Source organism: Erythranthe guttata, chromosome 12, assembly GCF_056151865.1.
Source record: "Erythranthe guttata isolate IM_541 chromosome 12, IM_541, whole genome shotgun sequence".
Lineage (NCBI taxonomy): Eukaryota > Viridiplantae > Streptophyta > Magnoliopsida > Lamiales > Phrymaceae > Erythranthe > Erythranthe guttata.
This window is the reverse complement of record NC_142544.1, coordinates 12,166,964-12,174,162: the sequence shown is the minus strand read 5'-3', so window position 1 is coordinate 12,174,162 and position 7,199 is coordinate 12,166,964. Positions and strand designations below refer to the sequence as shown.

Genomic DNA, 7,199 nt, shown 5'->3' with positions numbered 1-7,199 from the left:
TATTATTAGAAATTTATTAAAAAATAATTAAAATATTCAATAAAGGAAACATTTTTATTCAATTCCTAAAATTCCGAAAACAATCGATTATATCTGAATTTCGTCAAACTAAAGTAATTTCCAAAATTTTCGAGTTTCCGCCGTTCCGATGTGTTCCAAAACTAAAGTAATCGATTTTTGAATATTGTCATTATTTTTTAATAAATTTCTAATAAAATTTCAATTTTAAGCAAATAAAATGCAAAGTATATATTAAATATAAATAAATTTCTTGTGAATTATTTCCATACGTTAATATAAAAGATTATCGAATTAATTCAGTTAACACGACACGTGCAACGCACGTGCACCTATCTAGTAGTAGAAAACATGGTCACTATAAAGCTTCTATTTAATATATAAATACACAAAATATGGGGGGTTTCACGAGGCAATATAAAGTTTTGAAAGTTTCAAAAGTTTGCTCTAAATAAACTCATAAAATTGGTCAAATAAAATATTTAATAAAATATTATATTTATTAAAAAACCCAAAAATCTCCCACTATTTTATTAAAAATAAGAATAATAATAATCTTGAGCTCTTACGGAGTATTATGCATAATGAAAGTGAGCAGTGTCTTGAAACCTTCACTTAGTAAAATGTTTTTCGTACTAGAATCAAAGTGGACTTAGCCTTGAAACAGTGACGCTTGGGGCACGTAGAATTTTATTGCACACATAATATTTAAACTATCGCGATCGGAGCTTTTAAAGCCAACACGTTAGCGGCCTTGTGCTTTATCTCATTTCTCGTGAGCGCTCTAGAGAATTGCCTACAATTCCCATAGGAAGCGGCTCCACTTCCACACTCACAAGGTGAATTCTATCAAGGATGTTTACGTAACTCCAACACCCCTCCCATACGGGCTATTGAACTCATTAAGAGTTCAAAGTCTCGACCTCACGATTCGTGACGAGGTTTACAATAAGGATGGAAAATAAAAGTGTGCACTTTTATCTCAATCAAGTTGCTTTCAGATCATTGCTCTCCGACCTAGTTCTTGGAATCTCTAGTCCCTAAGTGGTTGTATCATCATCAACAATTTGACAAAAATAAATAAATCACGATTTAGCCTAGCCCCCTCTCGATGCATTTCAGATGATCTATGAAATAATGTGAAAAATAATTTCACAAATTTAACCACGCTTATTCGAAATTTATTTTCATAGACTCAATGGTTTATTAACCATATACCATGTCATATTACATGTAATAAATAGCACATATTTTTTCATGTGAATTTCCACATAAAGGTACTGTATTTTTCTTTTAATGGTTCAAGATTTCATTAAAAGATTTTCGCAATTTGACAACCGTAGTTCCTCAATCATATTACCAATGCACACATCATTGATTTTATATACGATCAAAGCACAAAGCGTTGATCTATCCCACGTTGGGATATTATATATCACATGAGGCACCAATCGGACTCTTCACAAGTTAATGTCAAAACAATCAATCAAAATTGATATGAATTTTAACTTATAGATTACCGACATATACCTCATTTCTGCTTTCTTGAATTTTCTTCGACGTGTAAAAATAACTTTTCTCGAGACTTATAACTTGGCCAGACGTTATCTCATATTTATGCAGCATGCCCATTAAATTTCTAATCGATGTTTGCTCCCGTTAATGAATAATAGCATATCGTCCGCATAAAAAAGATGAGAATTATGAAGTGAATTTTTCCGAAGTTTATACTTCTTGATGCGATTCTCAACTTCAAGCTGCTTGATGTTGAGGGTTAAAATCTCTTGAGCGATTATGAACAGGAGGGAGATAGTGGATCGGCCTTACTCCTCGGGAGGATTTGAAATGTCCATAAGAATCACCGTTGATCAGAAGTGAATACCATATGTTGGAGAATGATCGATACATAAGATCACAAACCTGATGGTAGAAACCCAATGCTTGCATTGCTTAAAACAAAGATCTCCATTCCAAGCGATCATATGCCTTGGACATATCGAACTTGAAAAGGAGATTTCATCCTTTGACTTTCCGGTCAATTTTAGAGACCAACTCTTGAGCTAGGGCTATAAATTCATGAATATTTCTATCTTTCAGAAACCCCGATTGTTCTTCAGAAATAACTTTGGGGAGGATATCACCTATCCAGGTAGCAATAATTCGAGAAGTCACCTTGCTAACATAGGTGCTCAAGCTAACTGGTCTAAATTGATTGGGATAGAAAATGTTTGGAGGATATCGCCTATTTCGCGGGTGACCCGGGTTTGATCCCCGGCAACGATGCCAAAAACTTGTTGGTTGGCAATACCTACACGCAAGTGAATGTATCATACAGGTAATATAGTGGACAAGTAAGTTCGGATATCGATCCCACGAGAAATATTCAACTGTCTAATTCTAAATTCTCACAATTATGTTCAAGTCCACCCCTACACAGTCTAATTTAAAGAACATTACTAAATTAAATCAAATTAAATATATAACACGAATAAAAAACAAGTAAAAAAAAGTAAGCAAATAGCACGTAAATTTATCGAATTAAACAAGCCCTAGGATTTTATCTTCCCCTATGTGATTATTGATCCGCCAAATTCCCTCATTTATGCAAGCAAATAATTTGGATTAATAACCTGAGATGCTAATTTAATCATAACTCGTTTCAGCAGGTATTACGATTCTATTATTCAGGACTAAATTATTGTATTCCTACGCAATTCAATCAAGAACAAAGCATAAAGCACAAATCTTAATCCTGGCTACCTAAGAGCAGTGTTCTAAAGATCGGCCGAGGCGGCCGATTAATCGGTCTCCGAGGCGGAGGCGGTAAAAACCTTTACGATTTTAGTGTAAAGGTTTGAAAAATCGGTTTTTTGCCGGTGAGGCGGTTTGAGGCGGTCCGAGGCGGTCAAACCTTTATGGCGGGTCAAACTTCGGTGGCAAAAATCGGCCAAAAATCGATCAAAAATCGGGTTTTTTTTAATTAATTCAAAATAAAAGTTGGGATTTTAATAAAAAAAATATGAGCTTATATTTTATTTTGTTTATGTTATCTGTTATTGTTAAAGAACTAATGATGTATGTTAGAAATGTTCAAAAATAAATGTAAATTAAAAAAAATGTTTTTTTATTTATATTTTATAAGCATATTTATGTATTATGATCTTATTATTATTAAATTTTTATTATTTTACTATACATGATGGAGATATAACTATGTATAAATATATTTTTATATATGTTTTGAGTATTTTAAATAATATCTAAAAATATATTATATTAAATTTTAAAAACCGATTTATTTCCGATTTATCACCGATTAATCGTGAGTCGGTCCCTGACCGCCTGCGACCCAATTATCACTTTTTACAACCTTGCATAAGAGGTTAAGGCCTCGTTTGCTTGTTACTATTCGGTTAGATTAACTAAATAGTATGAGTTAGTAAGATATTTGATTGGTAGGATTCAACATTACTCAAGCCCGCTACTAACGTTGAAGCCCGCAATTAAGTGCTACTATGTAACACCCTCCATGACTTTTACTTAACTAAGAAATGCTTTGGAAAAAATGGTCTTTATTAAAATTTCGATACGATGTGAACCTTGAGAAATCACTTATAATTTGTGAAAGCATTTTTCGTTTACTTAAAACCATAACCCGAATTTAAAAGAAACCATTTTCATAGAAAGTGCTACATACATGACTATGAACGGGGTTTACAAAATACTTGTAATACAGTGGAAGAAAATAAACTTTATTTATATACCCCGGTTTAATAGACTAGATTCCAAAATCAGAGTACAAAATGAACTCGTAAAGATCTCCATTATACATTGGACTTTTAAAAGGGAAAAGTGGAGACATAATTTTATAAGAAACCCGGAGAGGACATATAAGGCGTCAAGGCTTGTGATTCCTCCAACTCCGCTCCGCTGCGCCACTCTGATTACATTGAGAACCTGAAAAGGGGATTCGCATAAAGCGTGAGCCTTACCACTGGCTCAGTAAGAACATTGGCCTGACGATACTCACACCTCTCTCAACGTGTCACTCACGCCCTACGGGAGCCCTAAAGTCCTCGTCTATGTTCTTTTCATCCAAGTCTTTTATGGCATAACTATATACATTTATTCAATATCATGACATTCATTCATATCACATATAATTGGACACATAAGAAACTTAATACATAAAATTAGACATATAATAAACTTGCAATCATTCATTCATACACTTAACATGAATCTCACATTTACATGTTACTTTAAACATTCACGGATACTTAACATCCAACTTTCTTTTATAATCGGGTACTTAACACCCTTCTAACATTTAAGGGTACTTAACACCCTTTTTAACTTTACTATGCAATATGCACTATGCAACTTTAGACTTCTAGACTTTTCATGAAATAATGCGTGAGAAAACATTGGGCCCATTTGGAAAAACAATCGTTGAGTTCGGCAATAAGCCGTGTGTTTTGGAGCTTGTGATCTATAACTTTACTATAGTCACGACTATAACTTTACTATAGCCGAGTTAGTGGTTTATAATCCCGATTCCTATGTGAATCAGTCCATATGTGGACAGGTCCCTATGTAGACCCCAACTATCAACCACTAACCGGAATATAGTCACGACTATAACTTTACTATAGCCGAGTTAGTGGTTTATAATCCCGATTCCTATGTGAATCAGTCCCTATGTGGACAGGCCCCTATGTGGACCCCAACTATCAACCACTAACGGAATACCAGCCCCCCGTATCCCATACATATATATTCACCTAGATCCACAACCAATTTCCAAACATTTTTAACTTTGAAAAATCATGATTTATGCATCTTAGACTTACTAATAAATCATATGATTTATATATCTTTACTTTCACATAAACAAACACCAAAGTAACAAGTACCATACTAAACTTCAAATCTTTAATCAAATCATTAAACACATAATCATATAGAACATAACACTTCCACTTTATAAGTACACATAAACATTCAATAACCCAAAGTAGCACAAAGGAGGGCATTCTTCAACTTTAACCATATCATAGTCACGTAATCACATAATCACATAATCACATATTCCTATCATTAAAATATCACTTATATCGCATTTAAATGCACCTTAGGCCATAGCTATCTAATATTTCACATAAAGCATCGAATACTTTACCTTTATCACAAGATCACAAAACAACATTTCAGACATATAAATATAATTCATAAGCCATGGATCGGAGTATAATCACGACCACGTAGGCATAAATATAGTAGCATACTGATAATACATAAGCCATGGGTTGGAGTATAGTCACAACCACGCAGGCCTAAATATATATATATATATATATATATATATATATATATATATATATATATATATATATATATATATATATATATATATATATATATATATATATATATATATATATATATATATATATACTTTATATATATAGATACTTGTACAAGATTAAACCACAATCAAGCATATATTTAGTTTATCACACATGAAGTTCTAATCCACATAATTTCAGTCAAGTAGATAATCGATAACACATAACAATAATCAAGAACTTTTAGATCATCTGAATAGCACATAAGTTCTACAAACAATTTATCATCATTCCTTATATTATAATCATACTCTCTAACTTATCCATCGTCACTAATTCTTCAAGAGTTTTTCTATAAACTAAATACTCTAAATAATTTGTTCTAAGTTCAGTCATGCTATTAAAGTTATGCATCAAGAGTTTAAAACATGCTCATAATTAATTCCATCAATTCAAAGAAATTCATTTTAGAAAATAGGGCAGTTTTAGTACTTTAGTTTTGAAAATTCATTTCTCTTTACTCATGCATCCACAAATTCTGAAACTTTACCATAATACTCTCCTCAAAGTTAAGAGTACCTATATAAAACAGTTTTCGAAAATACCTATTCAATTAATATGAATACGTAAAACCGTACAGCTCTGTTGTCGAAAATCCAGAAACAGAGCAGTGACTTCAAAAATACCAAATAAAATTATACTCTTTTCCAAACACCGTGAAATTTTGACAAAGATTACATCTATAAGTCTTATATCTAATCCAAGTGGAATCACTATGATCGGAGTAATACAAGATCAGATTTAACATGCATTTCTTTCATGACACATATTATGTGCAGTTTCGGAAAATAAATCACAACTTAATCATTTTTAATCCAAATAAGACACACTTTATATCAAATTCAAGATAACAGAGTGATCTATATTCTCGAAGAATTTCACATTTTTATAAAAATAAATCATCTACGAAATATGGCTTAAACTCCGCGACTATGAATCTGGAAATTTCAATCTAATCATCTAGTTCATGATTCTAAACCCAATCATCCTATAATCATAAAACCCAAAGTTAAACACATAAGATTAAAATAAAAACATAAATAATCTTAGCATGCAATTCAATTTTAGTAAAGACCAAGGAATCCTTACCCATTTGAAGAAAATCAAAGACAAGAGAAGGAGAAATCGAAGGATTCATGGAAGTCTTCGAGTTTTAGCCTTGGATGATCTTGGGATGCTTTGGGCTGAGTTTGAAGGCTGTAGGAGGGCTGTTTCCTTGGAGTTTATTTATGAGAGAAACCTTTTTATGATTATATGCTGAATTATTGAGGGGAAAGAAAAAGGAGAAGAGCTTGCTTCTTTGTGAAGAACAAGAGAAGCCTTTGGGATTGTTTGAAGGAGGGGTTTGTCGTGGATTAGAGAGGAGAGAGGGGAGAGGAATTTTGGCTGATGTTTTGGTGTGTGGAAATGAAGAGGAGAGGGTGGTATTTATAGAATTGGAGAAGCTTGGATCTTAATGAGTAAGTATTGAAGAGGAGTCTTTTTGCAATTAGGAGTAACTTGAAATAATCTAGAGGGACTTCTAGGCAATTTCATTTAAGTTATCTTAAAATAAAATGCTAAATAAAAAGCCAAGTGGAAATGCACATGGAATAAGTGTATGCATGCAACACATACAATCCTAGCCAATTTAAAGAGGGTAAATTACTATCAATTAAGCATATAAATTTTCTAGTGTGAGAAAATAAATTCTTATGTTACTAAAACTAAATCCATGTAAATCACATAATTTCACGTGTTCAATTATATTATACACTTGAAATACATTTTAGT

At 32.4% G+C, this 7,199-nt stretch overlaps 1 long non-coding RNA gene across 1 annotated transcript; it reads right to left on the bottom strand.

The window, feature by feature from the left end:
- Positions 1-3,676: 3,676 nt before the first annotated feature.
- On the bottom strand, positions 3,677-6,829 carry LOC105962320 (uncharacterized). The gene is made up of 2 exons (XR_016034969.1): positions 6,516-6,829; positions 3,677-3,975 (listed from the first exon to the last, which is right to left on the bottom strand). It is a non-coding gene; the product is annotated as an uncharacterized LOC105962320 (long non-coding RNA).
- Positions 6,830-7,199: the final 370 nt, after the last annotated feature.